Source organism: Mauremys reevesii, linkage group 4 (assembly GCF_016161935.1).
Source record: "Mauremys reevesii isolate NIE-2019 linkage group 4, ASM1616193v1, whole genome shotgun sequence".
NCBI classification, from domain to species: domain Eukaryota; kingdom Metazoa; phylum Chordata; order Testudines; family Geoemydidae; genus Mauremys; species Mauremys reevesii.
The window spans coordinates 64,225,900-64,250,178 of NC_052626.1; the positions used below are offsets into that span (position 1 = coordinate 64,225,900).

The 24,279-nt window shown below is 45.2% G+C and overlaps 1 protein-coding gene across 18 annotated transcripts in view; it reads left to right on the top strand.

Annotated features, from left to right (window-relative positions):
- DPF3 (double PHD fingers 3) overlaps positions 1-24,279 on the top strand; it is a 246,937-nt gene that overhangs the window by 61,747 nt on the left and 160,911 nt on the right. The window contains exon 1 of one of the 18 annotated variants that reach the window (XM_039535069.1): positions 6,727-6,843. The exons of the other annotated variants lie outside the window; for them this stretch is intronic. The gene's annotated coding sequence lies outside the window, so the exon portion shown is untranslated. Of the gene's footprint in view, positions 1-6,726; positions 6,844-24,279 lie in introns of those variants that run through there. 18 annotated transcript variants of the gene reach the window in all.

Sequence of the window (24,279 nt, forward strand, 5' to 3'; positions counted from 1 at the left end):
TCACCTTTCTTTCTCACAACGGTGTCTGGTAAAACTCCAGTAATGAAAACACTAGCAGAGGGGGGAAAATGAACTCGTTTTCAGCAAGTGGTGGTGGTGCCATTCTAATCAGATCATAACAAGAATGTTAGCAACGGTTAGGTTTGGCATTAAACACACATACAATGTTTGTTCTTTTATAGTTTCTGTATTACACAGTAAAAATAGCACAGTCATGAAACTCATTTGTTACCATTCTGCCAACTTCATTCAGCTGACTTGCTGCTGCTTTGAAGTTTTGAAGCAGAGTGTTTCATCCGTGCGTTAATGCCAACTATACAATTTATTCCCCCTTCTTTCTTGTCCCCCTGAAACCAATGCATAGTAATTATCTCTAGGTTTAGTGACACCTGCAGAACGGTTCCTGCATCAAATAAGCCATGACTACACCAGATGTTTCAATACTTTGAGCCAATAAGAAACAATATGGACCACTAGGGGCCATCTCAGATTGCTGCAAGGAAAGTGCCTTTTGATCTCTCTGTTTGCTCCCCTCCAAAAATTCATTACAGCTGCTTCTCTGCTTGACAGAGCTGTTCCAAGAATGTACTGGTTGGAAAGTTTCCTCTTCCCTGTGACAGATTTGGAGTGGCCCTGTAATACTTTTTGAATAGTATGCATTCTATATGTTTGTCAGATGGTTCTAAGGGATGTTTACAGTCTGAATATGTTGGTTTAGTTTAATAGGGCTGTTGGAAATAACAAGCAGGATGGCAAAAAACAAGGACTCAGTATAAGGCATCCCTCAAACAAACACTTGGGGTTTTTTACAAGGCAGTGTGAGAGCAATTGGACTGGAGGGGACTGGCTCAACCTCCCATCAAACTGGTTTTGGACTAGCAGGGTCAAAAAAGCCCAGGAAGGGAGAACAAAGAATTGTGGATAAAAAAGGGACTTTTCCCCTCTCTGGGGCACTCAGGCACTCCTGGATGTCTGAAGCAGCGAGGTCTGTCACGTCACCAGCACAGCCAGTGTGTAGAGCTTTCATTGTTTTAAAAATCCTTTCTCTTATATTATGTTTTGTTCCTACTTTTAAGATAGGACACTACCTTCTTTTAAGAAGTCTGCTTTGGGTCGCTGTATTCACTGGTCACAGCTGCCAAAAGGGAAGAACTTCAGGTGCCTAAATCCAGTTGGATCTGTGGGGTAAGAACAGTTGATACATGAGGTTCCCCAACCTGGGCTAAGTGTGGGAGAATCACAGGATTCTACTCTGAGAGGGGTGATGGCACAAGGAGGTGCACATGGAGAGACCAGAGAGAGGGTCAGAGATGCAGCAGCTCTGATCCGTGACATTTCCCATCAGCGTAACATGCAGTGGTCTCTTTCTCTCTCTGACAAACCCACTCTGGTTCTCAGTAGTTGTTTCTTTTCGGAAGTATGTTTGCTAAAACAAATACAGTGAAACTTGTTATCATGGACTTTGCTATCCTGGAACCCCATTTGTTGTGAAGTTGACATAAATAAGAACTTTCATTCAGCATATTGCAATGTGCCAACTGAAGTCCAGGCTACAGTGAACTTTCACTGTGACTGAAGATGTTCTGAGGATGAGAAAAGTGCCTTCACTATAAGAGAGTGCCCGCACTAACTGAGGGAACCATTGTTGGAACAGTGAATATGGGAAATGGTTGTTTGTCTTGCCTAGTGTCACAATAGTGTGGTAAGTATCAGAGGGGTAGCCGTGTTAGTCTGGATCTGTAAAAGCAGCAAAGAATCCTGTGGCACCTTATAGACTAACAGACGTTTTGCAGCATGAGCTTTCGTGGGTGAATACCCACTTCGTCGGATGCAAGACATCTGACAAAGTGGGTATTCACCCATGAAAGCTCATGCTGCAAAATGTCTGTTAGTCTATAAGGTGCCACAGGATTCTTTGCTGCTTTTAATAGTGTGGTAGTGCATCCATCTAGTAAGACTTTTCAATCTTTTTACACAATCATTTTGACATGTCCACACACACACCATTACCAACCTCTGTGGTTGTGCCAGTGCATTGTGAGACTTCAGAGGCACTTGTCTCATAGATCCTAGCATTGTGGCTGCAAGAAGGTGTCTTTGAGTAGTTTTAAAAACACAAGACTCTTAAATGCAGGATGGAGTTAAGATCACTGGCTAAATCAGGACAAAGGCAACACTTGTGCCTTCCTGTCAACACTGGGGAGAGGACATTGTAGATTGTACCACTTCACCCAGAGTTTATACCAGGCATTGCAACAAACTGAGTCAACCAATGCTTATTACATACCTGATTTGGCTGTTGTACAGAGGCAGGCAGTATCGTCCAGACTGGGAGTGAAAACACTTGCATTCTATTCCTGGCTGTGCTGCTGACTAGCCAAGTCACAACCTTTCTGTGCCTCAGTTACCACATTCAAAAATGATATAATAATCCGTATCCATCTTTGTAAAACTTTGAGCTCAACGGATGAAATGTATTCTATAAGTGCTAAATAGTGGTAGTGTTGTCTGGGAGTGCAAGGTATTGCTGCAGCTCAGGGTTTTTTATATAATTGTGTTGCAACACTGTTTCACATGGTGTAGATTGAGATGAAGAGGATTTTGCTGTAGTCAGTGTTTATGGATAGGACTGTCATTCCAGTAGGATAGAGAATAAAATCTGAGTTCAAATTCCTGTTAGATAAATAAATTTGCATTAGTTATCACAAGCCCCTATTTAGATGGTTTCCTGGAGTGTCTTGACTAGGAGTTTTAATCATAGGGAAAGTTGAAATGATCTGATTTGACTAGAGGAAGCACTACACTTGGCTTCCTAGACACAGTTTCTTTCCACTCCTGTACCCTCAAGAAGTCAGTATATGAGGGATGAGTTTTTAGTAATGTCTCAGACTTGCTCTAATCAGTGACCATTGCTCCTCAATGCAGCTACCTCTCTGCTTATGTGACACTTTTAAAACATGTTTTTTCTAAAATTATTATTTATAATTAAAGATGGCTGTTGGCACTTTCCCATCAAATGGCTATTTTGTCCTGGTGCGGTGTGGTAGGGAACTGGAAACAGAGGAGAATCCTGATGGGGAAACTGGGACATGTCTGCCTCAAAATAAAATACACCAAAGGCAACAGGATTTGCATTAGCACTTGGTGGATGACCTGGACCATTCAAAATCTCAGGGATACACTGAAAGATTCTTGATGTCCGATTGTTGGGTCCCAAGTAACTGGTAGCTCCTTAAATCAAGTCTCATTAGTGCGGTGTGAAATGGAGCTCAAGTATTCCAAAGTCCTGTCCCAGCCTTCACCGCACTCATAAAATTTTGATTGATTATCTGTGGCAGCCTCTTCCTTGGAATGACCAAAGATTTGCAGGAGATACTGAGGGGAGGTGGCTTGAAACCTACCTGATTTCAGGGCTTCAGGGGACCAGTCAGCCCCAGCTCAGGTTAGAGCAGACCTGAGTTACACCTAACTGGCAAATGTTCTTATGGGCCTTGTGTAGCTGAAGAATAACCAGGGCATGGAGATGTCCTAGCCACAACTCCTCCCTCCCGCTCTGCACATGCCCTGTTCCATCTGTAGAACAGCCCTTTGTGCTTGGGGACTCTGTTGGGGGGGGGGGAGTGACGACTTAGAGCTGGCTGTGCTCTGTGGCTCCTGCTCTGGGCCTCCTGAACAGGGGAAATCTATGCAGCTGCTTTGTGGCCTCTTTGCACTAGTGTAATGGGTGTTAATAGGCACATGGCAGCTACAGACCCTGCAGGCCCTTGGTCAGGAATCTGGAGCTGATGTTCCTGGGGGACTACATGCATTGGCATAAAAAATCCAAAATGTATGTGCTGCAGGATCTGAACCTTTCAGAACACTAGGTATATATGAATGGACCTTTCAACAGGCAGGAGTAAGCTCTGAAGATCCACTTCTGTTTGTGCACTTGTGAAATCTTAGAAATCCTGTTTGGGGGCGACGACTAGAGAGTAAACACAATTTTGGGGACAGAGCCGGGTAGGCATAGATGGCTTCCTTCAACGCCATGTCTAAGGAGGTGTTGCAGTAGTGCTGGGAGTTCAGTGGTCTCTTGCCTCAATGCTATTACAAGTCAAGAAGAGGAGGAGAGAGCCCACTTGTGTGGATTTGGTTAGAGCTCAGAAGGTGAGATGAAGCGGAACTGCAAACAGGGATAATTCTTGAGGCTTTGATCCCTCCAGGGCCCAGGATTAATTTGCATTTGTGTTTAAAATGAAATATTTGGAGGTGCCAGGCACCTAATGAGATCCTTGCTCCAGCAAAGGATTTTGTGGCACCTATTAACCTAACTTCAGTCTTGCACGGGTAAAATAGGGTCTGTTGAGTGGGTGGGTGGGAGGGAAGGAGGAGAGAGCCAGTCTGTAGAGCAAATGCTTCTCTCAGGGTTAAAGACAGAAAAGGAAATGTTATTACTAGTTCAGAGCAGTACATGTTTCCAGAACACACTGGTAGGTCCATAGTGCCACCACACCTGGCCTCTGGGGACATCTGAGGAGTGAAACAGGCAGAGGGCTCCTGCCATAAAAGAGGGGACTGTCAAGAGATAGTACTGAAACGCACATGAAAACTGTCAGGTTAAAGCTAGGGATGATTTCTCCAAGGAAATGCTGTGCTGTGTACTCCGGGGGGAGCTCCGCACCCTGGACTCACATAATAACCTGTCCTGAATTAAAACAACAATCCCCAAAAGTGCGACTTATACATTTTGCCTTGTGCCTGGAATTTATTGCTGCGTATACAGCAATCAAAATGGGTGCCACCTACAACGATTTCTTGATTGGGAGGAGAAAAGTGGTTGGGGTGACAACTCTTTTTCCCTATCTCACACTGGCTTTTCTTCAAATATTTAAGTTCTGAGGTGAGGCTGGTGTGTTCTCTTTCTTTGTACATAGTGTAGTAGGGGTGCCTAAACACGGCTTAGCAAACAGTTATTCTATACTATGCAAATAGTAACTCTGTACAAAGGGCATTCACCCCAGCCTACGCTGACAATGATAGCTCAGAGAGGTCTGCTCTGTTTCAGAGTGTCCTTGTTCTGCTAACTGAATAGTTCTGATTTTCTTTGTGGCCACTGTACAGTTCCACTATCTGCCCAGTAACCAAAGGCATCCAATTGCAAAATAGATTAGCTCAAAACAACAGACCACTTAAAGGTGCCTGCTGACTTGTTCCACCTTTTGGGTCAAATCCTGAGAGGAGCTGAGCATCTGTAATGCCCATGAAAGTCAGTGGACAAAATCCTGAGGCCCTTACTTGATTTCTTTTTTTTTTTTTTAAACAATGAAGTTTGCCTGAGTAAGGACTAAGTAAAACACTTGGGATTTGTCCCTCTGGGAGTTAAATGTGTTCAGCACCTATTAGGGAGCTTATAATCAACAAGCCAGCCTACATCAGTGTTGACTTCTAAGAAGAGCCCTTTCATGCAGCATAGCCCTCCTTCTAAAGGGGTTGTAAGCAGGGCTTGAAAAATCCACTGTCTCTTTCACCCTGGTGAGCAAGGTGCTTTCCCACACCAGTGATTCTGTAGAATCCGACGACAGTGCTATTTCTTTGTAAAGGAATGTTTCTGGCTGTGAAATTCTGTTTCTTTAAATCTGTAGGAGGAAGCTAGAAGAAGGGGGCAAAATCTTCAATAAAGCAGAGACAAGTAGGGTTGCCAGATGTCTATTTTTTTACCAGAATGCCCGGTTGTAAAGGGACCCTGGCAGCTCCGGTCAGCACAGCTGATTGGGCTGTTAAAAGTCTGGTCTGTGGCGCAGCTGCTGGCTCTGCGTGGCTTCTGGAAGCGTCCGGCATGTCCCTCAGGCTCCTAGGTGCAGGGGCAGTCGGGGGGGCTCCACACCTGCCCCTGCCCATGGCCCAGGCACTGCCCTGAGCACCGGCTCCACAGGTCCCATTGGTTGGGAACTGCAGCCAATGGGAGCTCTGGCCATCCCTGAACCGGAGGGACGTGCCAGCTGCTTCTAGGAGCCATCTGAGGTAAGCGCTGCCTGGAGCCTGCGCCCCCTCCCATGTCTCAGCCCTGAGCCTCATCCCACACTCCCAACCCCTTGGCCGAGCCCCCTCTTGTACCCTAAACCCTTCTATCCCCAGCCCCACCCCAGAGTGCCCACCCCCAGCCAGAGCCCTCAACTCCCCTGCACCCCAACCCCCAGCCCAGAGCCCTCTCCCGTACCCTGAACTCATCATTTCTGGCCCCACTCCAGAGCCTGCACCCCCAGCCAGCACCCTCACTTCCTTGCACACTCTAATACCCTGCCCCAGCCCAGAGCCCCTCCCATATTCTGAACCCCTCAGTTCCACACCGCAGCCTGGAGCCCCCCCTGCACCTCAAACCCCTCATCTCTGGCCCCACCCCAGAGCATGCACCCCCAGCTGGAGCCCTCACCCCCCTGCATCCCAACCCCCTGTCCCAGCCCAGTGAAAATGAGTGAGTAATGGAGTGGGGGGGGTGGAGGGAACAGAGAATGGGATCTTGGGGAAGGGGTGGAGCCTTGGGAAGGGGTGGGCGGGGCAAGGAGCTTGGTTTTCTGCAATCAGAAATTTGGCAACCCTAGAGACAAGTAGTAGAGACACAGCCTCTCACTGCATCCAGTGGACTTTAGAGTGGGAGAGGGGATGAGAGAGAGCAAGAGAGCTCTCCTTACCCTTTTAGAAGTTAGAGTGGTAGGGTTTGCCAGCTAGCTGGCAGATGATATAAATGATCAGTCCCCGAGCAGAGTCCAGGCACCCTGGTAGGAATCCCAGAATTCTTCTCTTTCCCAGCGGCTGTGGGACAGCTTGTCACCTCGATATTGGTCTTTGGTTAGCAGAGGTCTGGTAAGTATTTCAAGCCCTCTGGTATGTGCGAATGGGTATGTGAAGGTCGGTGAATGGGTGTGGGAAAGAGGGGGAGACCAATGGGAATCATGGGGTGAGCTATAAAATAAAAGCATGGTATTGAGAGAGGGGAGAGCTTTTTGGAGACACAAGTGATTGAAGAAAGGAGAGAGAAATTGTCAAGGGGTAGAGAACACAAAGTAGGGAAAGAAAGAGAGAAAAGGATAAGTGGAAAGATACTGAAGACAAGGTTAGAAAAGGTGTATTATGAGCTATGATAGGAAAGAAAAGACGATATAACAAAAGTGAGAGAGTTGGAGCTAGCTACATTTTAAAAGCTATGAAATAGAAAATTGCTTATCAGTATTTGTATTATGGTAGTTCCTAGAGGCCCCAACTCATGCTAGACATTGTACAAACAAACATATAGTAAAGGACAGTCCCTGCCCCAAAGAACTTACAATTGCCACTATGTTATAATTTTAAAAAATATACAACTATTGCTTTAAATTGCTTGTAGCATGGCTTTGGGGGGCTGTGGCAGTACAGATACTTATTGCTCTAGCTAGTAGACTTAGTCTTTGGGCTAGTACATAGGAATTGCTCTGTCAGATCAGACCTGTGGTACATTTAGTCCAATATCCTGTCTCCAAGAAAGATAGATACTGGGTAAATTTTTCAAGGTTTGCTTTCTGGGGCCACTGTTCTCCCTGGGCGTCTGGTCATCATGGCTCAACCACAAAGGACAGGGAAGTAGCATATGTCATCTGCTCAGATGTCGTGTGCCTCCAATGGATCCCGCAGAATCTGTAGGCCCTGGATCTTGTGCCCCCTCCTTTGCTACCACTGGATTTGGAGAAAATGCTATGAGGGGGACCTTGTGAAGCTTTTCCCCGAGGCCTCCTAGATGGGGTTTCTTGTGGGAGCAGGTCAACTGATTTGGCTCTTTGTGACCACTTCCCCCCCCCCTCGCTGCTAATTTCTCCTAGAAATCCTCTGAGTGGATTGATTTAAGTCAAAATGATTTTAATCACCTATTTTAATCATTTAAATCATCAAGCAGGAAATCTTGATTTAAATCATTGATTTTAATCATGTTTTGCATTTGTACTTCAGTTATTTTGCTAAAAAAAGTTGACTCTCATTGGTTGGTAACTATTAAAATATGTTGATTTGCCTCTAAATATAGCTTTTTCACTCAGTTTGGTGCTTCTTTTTGCTAACCAGGAAGATACATTATATCTATACATAGCTATATAATTGCTTAAATAGACAACACTAAGTCATAACTACTTAACAATAGCTATCAGAAATGTATGGCTTAGCCAAATACACTAAGTGCTGGGAATCAGCTCTTGTTGTATCTCTATGCAGTTGTAATTCAGACTGTTACTTAGTTCATCCACACTTCCATTTTTTTGGTCTAAATAGACCTATACCGACAATAAGCAGGATTTAGAAGGATGGGATGGGGTTGAGGAGAAGGTCTTAGATGGAGGATCAGGACATGATTATCCATTACCTTCCCTGGTGATATTTCCACCTGTGGAAAGAGGGTGTAAAAGCCTGTTCTGATCTGGTAGCATTTTGGCTTGATGTAAATGACAGCACAAGCTGCAAGGCAATGGTGAACTCAGGCCTTATGGTAAATGAATCATAGGTTTAAGAATCAGCTCGTCCTTGCTGCCCCAAATGACTATTTCACCCCTGCTCTCTATTACTTTTACAGCAGGGAGAATAGCAGATGCAGGTTTTTTCATGTGATAGATTTAAGACAAAGGGATACCAAACCTCAGCAATGAGTCACAGGAGTACAACAGACTATAAGCAGCACATAGATCACTTAAAGGGGTGAGACTTCACTGAGGCTCTGACCGGGAAGAAGGCTTTAATAGAAGCTTGGTATTATTTACAACAGATATAACAATGGCCTAGGAACATCTCCTAATTGCTGACCAGGGTCCAAAATGTGCATTGTGTGCAAATCCCCACATAGGAGAATGGATGCTCTATGAAGTCCCCATTATAGTTTCCTACAGTTCCTACCTTTGTGGAGTTGGGTGATGGTTTTATCATCATCTCAATGGCTATTGATGGCAGCAACAGGGGTACAAACCAGATCTGGGGGGCCGTGCTGCCTGGAATGTCCTGCCTCCTCTCTGGCAACATGGCAGAGCAGTGGTGGCAGGGACTCTTCTGTCTGCTGCTGCCCTAGAACACCATACTGAGATGGACTCCACACTGTGGAGGCAGCCCACAGGCAAGTTATTGCAGCTTCAGGCTGCACTAACTTTGCTCCCAGTTCTTTGCAGGGTCAGTAGCCAGGGAGACTGTGTTGTCTTCTCCACAGTCTGCCCCTCAGTGCTACAGAGGGCTCTCTCCAATGTATGTATGGGAGCAATGGGAGGAGGAGAAGTTTTACTGAAGATCCTTATGTGTACAATCTGGACCCAGGACTTTGGGACAGCCACAGAACAGGCTTATCCCAGAAATTTCTTCCCATGTTTTACACTGAGTCCATGGCGTGCTGGAGAGGACTTTGGGTGTTTAGTCAGTGTTGTGTGAATACTCTGACTGTGCAGACATGATCAGGAAAGCTCTACGTTAAAATCTCAGTGCTTTGCATTAAGGAGCTGCCAGTAATTTGTCAGATGACCATTATTTAGCACTTTACATCTTCAAAGCATTGTACTCCCCAAACAGTAAAAATGAAAATCCCTGTGACATTTTAAAGATGGAGAAGCGGGGGCACAAAGGGATGGAGTCACTTGCCCAAGATCATAGAGAGATGGGATTAGCATTCAGGAGTTCCGGCACCTAGTCATGTGCCAGATCATGCCTCTCTCTAGAATGTAGCTGTATCTCTGGTTGAATATTATTTTATATATATGTTTCCCCCGCTTCAATTCTCCATGGTTATCAGTCTGCCTGGAGACCCAGCTGTACAAGAGCACCACTTGGGAGTTCCTGACTCCTAGTTCTCTGTTTGGGCCATTGAAACAGTACCTCCCTGTACCTAAGTATGGCTTTGTCACACAACATGCAGAGCCCAGGAATTCCAGGAGCTATCAGTCTCCGCATGGAGAGCTAGTTGACCCCCTCCTGTTCTTGTTTCTTTCACCCAAGGACCAGGGGGGTGAGAGGGAAAAGAAAGAACACTTTTAATGGGCTGAAAAATGCCTATTTCATACTATTTGGCAGCAGTATTGAAATATACTGCCCCAGCTGCTGAGATTTTCAGCCAATAAATACTGAAAAGCAGGAGGCTCATCTATTTACCAAAGGACTATAGTATGTGCTAAAATGTAAAGGAAACTTCACAGAATGAAACCCACATCAATGGGATTAGGGTAAAAAGTTAAATTCTTAATTCTGAATGACTGTCAGGAGTCTCACGTTACATAGTGTAGGCATAGGATTAAAAACCACTCGAATACTGATGGAAAGCCACATTGATAAACCTGCTCCTTAGGACTCATATTTCCAAGAATCTTCTTCAACTCCCATATTTCTCCCCAATACTGTAAAGGCTATGGAATCTTATTCTTTGTGACATGCACAAATCCTATTAACATTAAAGGGAGTTAGATCGCCTTTTTCCCCTTCATATCCTCATGGGGGAGAACCTCTCTGCCAACATTGATGGGAGAATAGGTAAAAGGGGGTGAGAAAAGGAGTCCACTCTTTTTCTTAATCTCAGTGGAACACAAATACCTACTGTCCACAACCCCAATGTGTGAAGTGTAGATTTTCAAGAGCTAAATTCAATCCTAAAATAGATGCTTACTAGTGTAACTGAGGACAGATTTGGCCCCCAGTGGTTGGTTTGGGGAAATTAAGTCCTTTTTTGCCACTCACCAACCCTTGTGATGGGCACAATGGATTAATCTAAATGGAGTAGAATAGAATTTTTTCAGGTCTGAATTTTAGTAACAGAATAAGATTAACCCTCTAACTCCACTACATCAAAATAGAATACACAGGTAGGATGTTTAGATCCAGTAGGTTTCTTTCCTAGAAGTTTTAGGCCCTGCTCCTATTGAGTTCATTGATTCAGGACTGTATCCTTAGAGACACTGTATTTGCAGATCCTGTCAGTGAGTGCTTCAGAGGCATCAGGGGTTGTTTGGGGCAAGGTCCTGTATTTGCATAATGATACAAAAATGAGAACTTAATCTCCTATCTACATGTGCTGAGACCTGCATCTGACATAGGAATCCAATTTGTCTGAGAAAAACTAAACAACACACTATAATGGGGAAGTAAAAAGCACCTAAAAAAGGTAATGCTAGGGGAAAAAATAGTTTGAAGGCTGAGTTGAATGCATTGTAGATAAGTGTAATACCAGTGATCGCTGCTAGGAACTTTTAATTTGACAGGGAACCCGTGAAGTCCTTATCTTTCTCTCTTTGCACCCCTCTCCCCCCTTACGAACTCCATTGCCTTACTGTTCACACTTTCCATAAAAGCAGGGCTTTTAAACTGAAGCAGACCTCTGACCCCTTCACATGACACCTGGAAAAGGCAGATAACGTGATACTTTCTGCTTATCATAGGACACCTAGAAACTCTGTAAGAAGATACCTCTCCTTTCCTAGACCATGCCTCTGGAAAGCTTAGCAACCAGGACCCCGCCTTCTTTGAATTCTGAGAATATCCTGCAAACTGAAAATTGGGGCTCAAATGTAAAGATTTGCCAAAGGGAGACCCCCCCCACACACCTCTTTCTTTGGTCCGTTTGGTGGGAAAGTCCTTTTGACAATTCAGAATGTGCCTTTGCTGAAAATGTTAATGAAAGCTGCAATATGCTGGTGCAGGGCTAGGAAAGAAAGTGTGTGGTGGTTAGAGCTCTAGCACGGGGAGTCAGGACACGTAGGATATATTCCCTGCTCACTAACTAGGCTTGGACTGGTTGCTTAACTGCTCTATGACCCAGTCCCCTCCCTGCTCCCAAAAGGAGATAATAAAACTCAGGTACAGTATAGGAGTTTGTAAAGAGCTTTGAAAGTCTGTCTGGCAGGACAAATTACTATCATCGTCTGTGCTGTTTGGGAGGGGCACTATGGCTATTAGACATTGCATGCACAAAAGCACATCTCAGGTAGCCAGGGCATTGACAGTCTTTCTGCCACTATATTCAAGAAAGAGCTCTGGGATTTAGGAGGGGGAAGAAGTCCCTTATCAGTAATAAATATACCTCAGTGGGAGCTAACACCTGCAAAGGTATTGCGATGGGGATTGGGGAGGTGCTGAAGGAGGAAAGGGAATGCTCTTCCTTATTCCTTTTGCTGGTGCCAGAGTCATCTGTTTATCTGCAGAATTGGTCTGAGCAGTGGTAGTGTAAGATTCTCCCACCCTGCTCTGGCAGGAGTGAGAGAGAAAGATATTCTCCCCAGCCAGAGGCTGGATGACAAACTTGATGAACACACAATTGTGTGTGGTGATATATATAAGGCCCTTAAAGTCCTCAGCTTCTCTGCTGAAACTGCTAGCAAGGAGGCCAATTAATGCTAGTAGTAGTGTTTATAGTGATGTGGACGTTTGTCCACGGAAAATGAGACTGAGACCCCCAACTCACTTCACCAGTGCCATGTGCATTTCTGATGGCACTGTCTAAATAATAATAGTAGGTCATTGATCATCAAGAGCTGTACTTAAAAAGGAGAAGATGAGCTTTTGTGTATTCCTTCAATGTTTAATATATACATGTTCAGTTGAGTAGTAGGATCAATCTCTGAGGAGAGGCCCAGCACTAAAATAAGAAGGCTGAGGTTCAGGCTTGAGGCTCATTGGCAGAGCTCTGTTGAGGAAGCCTTCACAGTTACTTGCCTGTCTGGATGGAATGGAAGGTCTCAGCTTCCTCACTTCTGAGACCTTTAAAAAAAAATCAGCAAATGTTTACCAGAAGAAATGGAAGCGCCAACTGGAGCAAACTTTTTTATTGTAATTGCTGGATAGTGACATAGCTAGAATCAGGGTGTTATGAAGTTCAGTGTTATGAATACCTCGAGAATGGAGGTTGTTCGTAACTCTGAAATGTTCATAACTGTGAACAAAACATTATGGTGGTTCTTTCAAAAGTTTACAGCTGCACATTGACTTAATACAGCTTTGAAACTTTACTATGCAGAAGAAAAATGCTGCTTTTCCTTTTTTTTTTTACTAGTTTATGTTTAACACAGTACTGTATTTGCCTTTTGTGTCTGTGTGTCTGCTGCTGCCTGATTGCATACTTCTGGTTCCAAATGAGGTATGTGGTTGACTGTTCAGTTTGTAATTCTAGTGCAGGGATCGGCAGCCTTTGGCCCATGGCCTGCTAGGGTAAGCACCCTGGCAGGCCGGGCCGGTTTGTTTACCTGCCATGTCTGCAAGTTCGGCTGATCACGGCTCCCACTGGCTGTGGTTCACCGCTCGAGGCCAATGGGGGCTGTGGGAAGCTGCATGGGCCAAGGGATGTGCTGGTCGCCATTTCCCGCAGCCCCCATTGGCCTGGAGGGGCGAACCGCGGCCAGTGGGAGCCGCGATCGGCCGAACCTGCGTATGCGGCAGGTAAACAAACCAGCCGTTCCGCCAGGGTGTTTACCCTGGCGGGCCGCGTGCCAAAGGTTGCTGATCCCTGCTCTAGTGTTCGTAACTCTGAGTTTCAACTGTATACTCCAGTTAAAGCCAGAGCTAGATTTACCTGTCATGGTGTGAAAAGTGTTAACTGAACTCTACACCCAAGTTGTAAGACAAGAACACGACTAAGTTTGTTCCATTTATGAGGGAGAGGAGAGTGCATGGTTTAGTGGCCTGAGCACAAGACGGGGAGCCAAGAACTCCTAAACTTGATGAACACAGAATTGAGTGTGGAGGTATAATGTAGATGGAGTCAGGTGTTGTAGCTCCCCATCCTGCTAGATGAGGGCATTAACAGATAGAGGCCCCATATTACTGTCCCTATTTGAGATACCTTGACTGGAGTTGCAGTGTTGCCAACCCTCAGTGTTCAAAAATAATGAGATTTTTTTTTAAATAGTAATTTTTGGATTCTTTTAATTTGTCTTCTGGATTTTGGGCTTTTGAGGAGTCACATTTTTCAAGCTTTTCTCTGCAAACACTAGAGCAGGGATTGGCAACCTTTGGCATGTGGCCCATCAGGGAAATCCGCTGACTGGCCAAGATGGTTTGTTTAACTGCAGCGTCTGCAGTTTTGGCCGATTGCAGCTCCCACCAGTCGCAGTTTGCCATTCCAGGAAGAAGTGGCCAGTACATCCCTCGGCCCACGCCGCTTCCTACAGCCCCCATTGGCCTGGAACAGCGAACCGTGCCCAGTGGGAGCTGTGATCGGCTGAACCTGCAGACACTGCAGGTAAACAAACCGTCCTGGCCTGCCAGCAGATTTCCCTGACGGGCTGTGTGCCAAAGGTTGCCAATCCTTGAACTAGAGCTAGAAACTTCATATATATATATATATATATATATATATATATATATATATATATAAAGCTGAGATTCTCATGTAGTTGCATGACTCCAGAAACTGGGGTTTGAAGAACACGAAATTTCAGGAGATTTGAAATAAGACAAAACAGTTGGCAAAAAAGAAACACAGGCTCATGGTGTCTCAACTACGGCACTCAAAATCAGTGGCCACTTTTGAGAATGTAGGCCCTAGCCTTTCTCTGCTCCAGGATCCCCATCTATGACATAGCAATATACTACTTCCCTATTACACAGGGTGTGGGTGAAGACCAATTCATGTTTGTAAGGTTCTCTGAAGATGAAAGAACAGTGGGAAATGTGCAGCTTTTATTAGCTGGCTCTTCTTTAAATATATCAGAGGGATAAACACCAGGGAAGGAGAGGAATTATTTCAGCTCAGTGCTAATGTGGACACGAGGACAAACGGATATAAATTGTCAGTCAGGAAATTTTCTTGATGAAGGATAGCTAATGAATTCCTTCATCAAGTGGTTGCTGAACCGACGAGGGGGGATGCCATTTTAGATTTGATTTTGGTGAGTAACGAGGACCTTGTTGAGGAAATTGTTGTAGGGGACAACCTTGACTCGAGTGATCATGAGCTAATTCGTTTCCAAATAAATGGGAGGATAATCAATAGTGCATCTGAGACTAGGGTGTACGATTTCAAAAGGGCTAACTTTACTAAATTAAGGCGACTAGTTAGGGAAGTGGACTGGGCTAACATATTTAGGGATCTAAGGGCAGATGACGCCTGGGGTTACTTCAGGTTGAAGTTGCAGGAGTTGTCAGAGGCATGTATCCCGAGAAGGGGGAAACGGCTCATAGGTAGCAGTTTTAGACCGAGCTGGATGAGCAAGCGTCTTAGAGGGGTCATTAAGAAAAAACAGAAAGCGTACCAGGAGTGGAAAATGGGAGGGATCAGCAAGGAAACCTACCTTATTGAGGTCAGAGGGTGCAGGGAAGCTGTGAGAAAGGCAAAGCGACGAGTGGAGATGGACCTAGCGAAGGATTAAAACCAATAGCAAACAGTTTTTTAGCCATATAAATAGGAAGAAAACCAAGAAAGAAGAAGTGGGACCGCTTAAAACTTTAAACGGAGTGGAGATTAGGGATAATCTTGGAATGGCACAATATCTGAACGAATACTTTGCCTCGGTCTTTAATGAGGCTAATGAAGGGCTAAGGAATAGTGATAGAGGGACCGATGGGAATGAAGATATGGGGGTAGACATTACGGTATCTGAGGTAGAAGCCAAACTTGAACAGCTTAACGGAAGTAAATCGGGGGGCCCGGATAATCTTCATCCTAGAATATTAAGGGAATTGGCGAGGATATTGCTAGCCCGTTAGCGATAATCTTTAATAAATCCCTAAATTCGGGATTGTACCGACTGACTGGAGATTAGCTAATGTAGTTCCTATATTCAAGAAGGGGAAAAAGTGACCGGGAACTATAGGCCTGTTAGTCTAACATCTGTAGTATGCAAAGTCATGGAAAAAATCTTAAAAGAGAGAAGTGGTTCGGAGCATGAGGCCGATGGCAACTGGGATAGATTACAGCATGGATTTACGAAGGTAGATCGTGCCAAACCAACCTGATCTCCTTCTTTGAGAAAGTAACACATTTTTAGACAAGGGAAATGCGGTGGATCTAATATATCTGGATTTCAGTAAGGCGTTTGATACGGTACCGCATGAAGAATTACTGGTTAAATTGGAAAAGATGGGGATCGAAATGAAAATCCAGAGGTGGATAAGGAGCTGGTTAAAGGGAGACTGCAGAGGGTAGTATTGAAGGGGAACTGTCCGGTTGGAGGGGGGTTACCAGTGGAGTTCCTCAAGGCTCGGTTTTGGGTCCGATTTTATTCAATCTATTTATTGCTGACCTGGGAACCAAGAGTAGGAGTGGGCTGATAAAGTTTGCGGATGACACCAAGTTGGGGGGTATTGCCAATTCGGAAGAGGATCGGGATATTCTCCAGGGAGATTTAGATGACCTTGTAAACTGGAGTATTAGTAACAGGATGAAATTCAATAGTGAGAAGTGTAAGGTTATGCATTTAGGGATGACTAACAAGAACTTTAGTTATAAGCTGGGGCGCACCAGTTGGAAGTAACGGAGGAGGAGAAGGACCTAGGAGTCCTGGTTGATCGTAGGATGACTATGAGTAGGCAATGTGATGTGGCGTTAAAAAGCTAATGCGGTCTTGGGTTGCATTAGGCGAGGTATTTCTAGTAGGGATAAGGAGGTGCTAGTCCCGTTATATAAGGCATTGGTGAGACCTCATTTGGAGTATTGTGTGCAGTTTTGGTCTCCCATGTTTAAGAAGGATGAATTCAAACTAGAACGGGTACAAAGAAGGGCCACTAGAATGATCCGAGGAATGGAAGGCCTTTCGTATGAAAGGAGACTTGAGGAGCTCGGTTTGTTTTCCTTAACCAAAAGAAGGATAAGAGGAGATATGATTACAGTCTTTAAATATATCAGAGGATAAATACCAGGAAGGAGAGGAATTATTTCAGCTCAGTGCTAATGTGGACACGAGGACAAACGGATATAAATTGTCAGTCAGGAAATTCAGGCTTGAAATTAGACGAAGGTTTCTAACCATCAGGGGAGTGCAATACTGGAACAGCCTACCGAGGGAAACAGTGGGGGCGAAGGACCTCCATGACTTTAAGATTAAGCTAGATAAGTTTATGGAGGAGATGGTATGATAGGATAACGGGCTTAGTCAATAGGTCAATTAAGTGCCACACTGGTAAATAGTACAATGGGTCAATGATATGATATAACCTTTTTCCAGAGGGTATGGCTGGAGAGTCTTGCCCGCATGCTTGGGGTTCAGCTGACCGCCATATTTGGGGTCGGGAAGGAATTTTCCTCCAGGGAAGATTGGCAGTGGCCCTGGAGGTTTTTCGCCTTCCTCCGAAGCATGGGGCAGGGGTCGCTTGCTAAAGGAGTGGGTGGATCGGCTTATGTGGCCTGCATCTAGCAGGAGGTCAGACTAGATGATCATAATGGTCCCTTCTGATCTTGAATTCTATGATTCTATGATTCTTGCCTGTGTTAGTAAAGAGAAATCCCAAACTGGACTGGAGCAGGGCTCTTTGTTGTCATCATAATGTATTTATCTTTCAATAAATTATTCACCCTGCATGGAAGCTTGCTGGTTTTTTTCCAGGAAAGGTACCTGCTTTTGCACAATCTTATGCTTGGTTAAGACACAAGGAAGTCAAGTGACTACATACATCTTAACTTACAGGCTAGCTGCTGAATATTTGCTTTGTTGGGGAGACTGAGGGTGGGGGAAAATATGTATAATGAACAATGCCTTCAGGCTTGCCTATTATAGCAGCGATTTGTGACTCCTACTGTGTGTTTTGCAGTGCACGGTTAGGTTGCCACATGCATGGTTTTTGGCCTAATCCCCCTGATCTTACAAGCTTTGTCTCCATTTTTTGTGTGTTAGTGCTCAAAATTCAGTATGGCAGTCATACCACAGGCCTGCACTGTGTTAGAGCTGCTGGCACTGTCATGCATTGTATCTTCTGTGCAGTCTGGGTCTCTAAAATCAATCCTCCCATCCCACTCTGAGAATAGGCTTATTCCCACATGAAATGTGTCAAGTCCTTACTCTGCTGAAACTTTCACTTAAACCTGGTTATGGTTTGACTAAAGATAGCTTGTTAAATTACCACATCAGAACTATACCGTACAGCCACTCCTTTCAGAGGCATCTCTAAAAAGAAAAAAGCTAAGGCTCGTTTATCTTCCTCTCCACCTCTTCTTCCTTCACCCCTCACCGGAAAAAAAAAATCAGCTAATCAACCGTTGCATCTATTAAAGTTTTTTAGTCTGTGGGATGCTGCATGCAAGAGCAGATCCTGCAGAAACCTCTTGCACCTGCAGGGGAAGTGCTCCATATACGGTATGGACGCTGGCAGAGTATTGATTCAGAATAAAATTTAAATGATTCTGTTCGTTTTGCCACATCCTGTTTCCCTCGTTTACATGTGCACCGCATTGATACGAGGCAAGTAATTTTCAGTTTGCTGGAGCTAGAGATGGGCTCGAACTGCAACAGTTGGAGCCTGTTCTTTCAGGGTGTTGGACCAGAGCTTTGTTTTTCCCTTCATAGAGAGAGAGGCAGGTGTGAAATTCAGATCTAGATCTGGGTTCAGTGTGCAAGCTCCCCAAAATTCTGGGATATTCAGACATGATTTTAGAATGATTTCATTTTACCCTAAGTCACTAGTGTTCCTGATTTCCTACTCTGATGAAAGGAGGCAAGAATTTGATCATTTGATTATGCAGCTTGTTGCCTTGCAAGTAGGTTGCCTTGTGTAGGGTATGACATCACAATGACAAAAGGATTGACATGTTTGAATCTCCTGACACTGCCCCATGGTCTGGTCTTCAGTAACTCTCAGGTCCTATATATCATTGGGCCTTGGATACCACAATGAAACTTTGACATGCTCGCCACTGTGTGGACTTCTGTTATGCCTGTAACACACCTTCTATCTATACTGTATTACTCCCAACAGTGCATTTGGAGGAAACTTGTTCTGCACAACGGATGTGTCATTCGTTCACTATGTCAGTCCCCATTGGTGCAGTGCCAGCCTGGACCCCAATGATCAATGTAATGGTTGCTCCATTGGTCCTCCCTCCCAGTGCAGTCCCCAAATCCTACTGCCCACCCTGCAGTGACAGCTCAGAGTACTGCCTCTGTCACTGGTCATGCCTGAATTGCCCTGACTTCCCTGGAGTTGCTCTGCAGATTCCCATGGTATTTGGATTTAGGACTCACCAAATACCCAAGCAAAGTAATATATTTGGTATTTGAAAAATCCAGTATAAATGGATTCTTGTAATTCCTAATGAGGAATAGACATTTCATAATGGTGCATCAAATACTGTAGTTTGACTTATAAAATTGCTGATTCCAGAGTGTGTGTTCTAAAGGAAGAAACCCACTCATTCTCCTCAGCAGACTGAGGCCATGGCCACCCTACAAACTTTGGCCAGTGCAAGTTATGTTGGCATAAAGCTGCCTCAGTTAGTAGATTATGTGCATGCATACTCGCCTCCTTGCACTGGCGCTGTGTGTACTCATCAGGAATGCTTGTGTTAATCTGCAGTGCACCGTGAGTAGGTATCCCAATGCGCAACACCATCCAGCGCAGCATCTTTTGGGAAGTTTTTGCAATTCATAGTGGGGCCAGAATAAGTTGTGGAGGGGGTGACTAGGAGCAAGGGCTCAGCTTCCCAGTGCAACTGACTCCATCCCATAATGCCATCAATATCCCATAATTTTTGTGCTTTTTTTCAAAATCCTGCAAACTGTATGTCCCTCCTCCCTATTCACCATCTCTGACAGAAGCCTGGAGCCTGCACAGCTCTGCACTATTGTCGTAAGCATTGCAAATACAGACAATATTTGATCCGCCAGTATTTGCAGAACTGTAAGAAGACCCAAACCAGTGAGGGACATGGCTATTTCTTGGAGGACAGATTGCTGCAAGACATAATGAGAACCAATTCAAGGTTGTTGGTGTTCACAGAGCAGCTGTACGTGGTGGGACACCGCTTCTGGGTCCAAGAAATGAGCACGGACTGGTGAGAATGCATTGGAAAGCAGGCTTGGGTTGATGTGCAGTGGCTGCAGAACTTTTGGATGCCAAAGGCTACATTTCTGGAACAATGTTCCAATCTCACTGCAGCCATCCAACACAGGGACACCAAACTGAGAGCTGTACTAACAGTGGAGAAGTGAGTGACGATTGCACTGTGGGAACTTGCAATGCCAGATTGCTGCTGTCAGTGGGAAATCATTTTGGAGTTGGAAAATCCACAGTGAGGGACCATTGTCATGCAAGTGTTCACAGTCATTAATCGTCTCCTGCTACACAAGACTGTGACTCTCAGCAAGTGCAGGAAGTAATGGATGGATTTGCAGCAGTGGGGTTCCTGAACTGTGATGGAGCAATAGATGGGATACGTATCCCTATTTTGGCACCAGACCATCTTGCCAGAGTACATCAACAGAAGGGCTACTTTTCTAAGGTTCTGCAAGCATTGGTGGATCACCAAAGACGCTTCACTGACATCAGTCTTGGCTGATCAGGGAAGGTGCATGACACTTGGATCTTTAAGAACCACAGGCCTGTTCAGAAAGCTACAAGCAAGGACTTTTCCCCCAACTGGCTGATTATCATTGGGAATGTGGAAATGCCAGGAGTGATCCTGGGGCACCTAGACTACTCCTTGCTCTCCTGGCTCAGGAAGCCATACACCAGCCACCTCAACAACACCAGAATGACAGCTGAATGCACTTTTGGTAGATTGAAGGGACACTGGCTTTTTTTACTCACACAAGATTGGATCTCAGTGGAAAAAAATCCCAATAGTTAAACACTGCCTGCTGTGTCCTGCATAGTATTTGTGAAGCATATGGGGAAAGATTGCCGCTGGGATGGAGGGTGGTGGTGGAGTTGGTGCCTGGTGAATTTGAACAGCCAGACGCAAAGGCTATTAGAAGAGCAGAACACAGAGCTATGTGGCTTAGAGTGCTCTTTCAAAGCCTCCCTAACAGTAAGCCACAGTAATGTGTTGTGGTGTACTGTGGCCCTGCTGTTTTTGGGGCCTGTTAGGAATTGTGTGGTGCTTGGTGTACATCTATGAATATTACATGGTCAATGCATCTGTTTTTGTGGTGCTTGCTGTACATTGATGATTATAACACTCATTGTCACTGATCCTATGAGTTATGCTGTACAGTAACAAGTAATTGGTTGCTTTCAGAATTGCTAGGCACTCTGCAGCATATAGTGTGAACTAATGAAGATGAAATATGTTCCAGATTTTTATTCTGTAATAGTGGGGGAAAAATCTCTGCAATTTAAAAGCAAATACATTACAAACTTAATAAATTAATAGAACAAAACTTATGAAGGGGAAAGAACATTCATGTCAGTTTCAGCTACACATACACCGTAGCTTTCACAGGTCAGTGTATGTGAAGCTGCGACTGTCTAATGTCCCCTGGGGTGGAGTGGTAGGGGTGGGACAGCATGGCACTGATGCTATGTGGAATGTTGTACATGGGGGTGGGGGGCTGGAGGAAGGTGCTGAAATGGAGTTCTCCATGGACTGCAGAGGGAGGTGAACCTGGGATTGTTGAACCTGTAGGTCCAGAAGAGTCTGCAGCATCTGTATTTGCTGCCAGAGAAGCCCTATTATTATGTCCTGGTGCATCTCCCTCCTTTTTCCTGCTGGGCCTTTCTCCTATCCTTCTCTAGGCTGTCTGATGTGTTGACCCTCCAGGCCCTTTGCTCATGGTCTGATGCAGCACGGGCTTGCAGGGTCTCATCAAACATGTCATCCTAAGTCCTCTTCTTTCTCCTCCTTATCTGGCTCAGCCATTCCATGGCTGTGGAGAGGAACCCCTCAAGGTTGCAATGGCAGCAGCTGCAGATAAAACACAGAAGTACCATTGTCAGTATAGTCACAATGGAAAGCGAAAGTTAAGATTTAGAACTCCCTTCCCTTCTTTCCCTAAAGTTTTTTAAACAAGACGTGCTTACTGACATTTCTTCTTCCGAGTGCCTGTGCATGGCCTCACTCCCAATAATGGGGAGTATGGCCCACCATGGATGAGGGAAATGAGGAGGGAATCGCTCGGTTGCATGAAACTAGGAGTATAGGGCAATGGCCACTGAATACTGACACCATTTTCCACAGGCGGTGGTGATTTCAGCTCGTCCGTCACTCCTGAGGGTAACAGAAGCAGAGACACCACAGCTGCTTCTGGCATCCTGAAGCCGCCTGGGCCCATATGCTGCTAGCCTCTGTACTACAATGGTGCCTGCCAGTTATTGCCGACTGGTGCGGGAAAGTGTCCTACAGCAGAGGGGGAAATAAGGTTGCCACCCCTAGAAACCTTCAGGAGAGGACTGCTGAGTACATCCATTAAAATTTCATTGAGCTGTCTCAGGAGGAGTCAAGAGACAGCTCATAAACAAACTGCTCTGCCTGCGCCCCCTCTCCCTAGTCTAACTCTATAGGGGAATCAAAAGCAGATAACAACTATACCTTTCTTTGCTGTACTGCTCCCTTTTCTAGTACAAGTAACTTAATGAAAAGTCACTAGCTGTGTACTGTTAAGTTGGGGGAGCCATCAGTAAATCACTGTAATGGGAAATAGAATTACACACTTACCCGAGGTTCCTTCCTCTACATTGGGCTTGACTGCCAAGACTGCCTGGTCTGCAATGGAGACTCAGGCAGGCCCTGGCTCGCGGCACACTTCCCTGCCGCCCAGTTGCAGGATGTCCCCCATCCTCCTCTATCTCTTCATTGTTCATACGAGGAGCCTGTAGCCCAGGCTACTCAGAGATATCAGTGGTGGTCTGCAAGGTGTGGGGGGATCTCCTCCAAGTATGGCATGCAGATCTTTGTAAAAGTGGCAGGTCTGCAGCTCAGTACCGGATTGACTGTTGGTCTCCCCGGCCTTCTGATATGCCTGCTGTTGTTCCTTCGCTTTCACACAGCACTGCAGCTGATCCCTGTCATTCCCCTTCTCCTGCATTCCCTGTGCAATCTGCTTGTAGATATCCACATTTCTATGGCTGGTCCGTAACTGTGCCTGCACAGCATCTTCTCCCACAGGCCCAGGAGATTAAATATCTCCTATCTAATCCAAGCCAGAGCGTGCCTGGAATGTGTAGCCAGCATGGTCAGCTGGCTCAGTCGCACACATCACTAGGGAGCTGCTAGGTGTGCTTGCCAGGCTGGATAATCAAGAAAAGACATTTCAAAAATTCTTGCTGCTTTAAATGGGAGGGGGACCTTTCAGTCTCCATGACCGCTGGGCAGGAGAGTTCACAATTGTGACCAGAGCAGTGAGTGTCACGCATTCTGGGACAGCTGCTGGAACATTGTTGACATAAGTAATGCAGTGTCTACTTTTGCGCTACATCAACCTCAGTCTGTCAACCATGACTCAGTGCCGCTCAGGGAGAAGGTGTTATGCGTTGCTATAATGGGGCGCTTACATCAGGCAGCTTACGTTAACCTAATTTTGTAGTGTAGACCCAGAGTTAGGGTGGTGGCCACCCTAGGAAAAGTGGTGTATTCTTACCTCAAGTTTGCTAACATGTGGTAACTAATAAGAGGTGAAATTCTAGTGAAGACAAGGCAATTTGTAGTTTTCACATGTTAGGTTGAGAGAAGTGCTGGGAGGGAGCCTGGGGTTTACCTCTACCTGCTCACATGTGTTAATAAGAACATAAGAACATAAGAAAGGCCGTACCGGGTCAGACCAAAGGACCATCTAGCCCAGTATCTGTCTACCGACAGTGGCCAATGCCAGGTGCCCCAGAGGGAGTGAACCTAACAGGCAATGATCAAGTGATCTCTCTCCTGCCATCCATCTCTATCCTCTGACGAACAGAGGCTAGGGACACCATTCTTACCCATTCTGGCTAATAGCCATTTATGGACTTAGCCACCATGAATTTATCCAGTCCCCTTTTAAACATTGTTATAGTCCTAGCTTTCACAACCTCCTCAGGTAAGGAGTTCCACAAGTTGACTGTGCGCTGCGTGAAGAAGAACTTCCTTTTATTTGTTTTAAACCTGCTGCCTATTAATTTCATTTGGTGACCCCTAGTTCTTGTATTATGGGAATAAGTAAATAACTTTTCCTTATCCTTATAAGACTAGGATTATACCTCATGTTAGCTACCACATATTCGCTAACCTGAGGTAGGAACTCACATTTTTCCCTGGTGAAGACAAGGCCTATAAGGTTACAAAGCAAAAGCTATTTCTCATCAGGAATTAAACTGGGACTTCTATTGGATAGAGATATGCCCAGGACCCAAAATTCAGCTCTGGATTCCAAACACTCTGAGGTTAAGTTTTGTTTCTGGTGAGACGTGTGTCCCTGGTGATCTTTC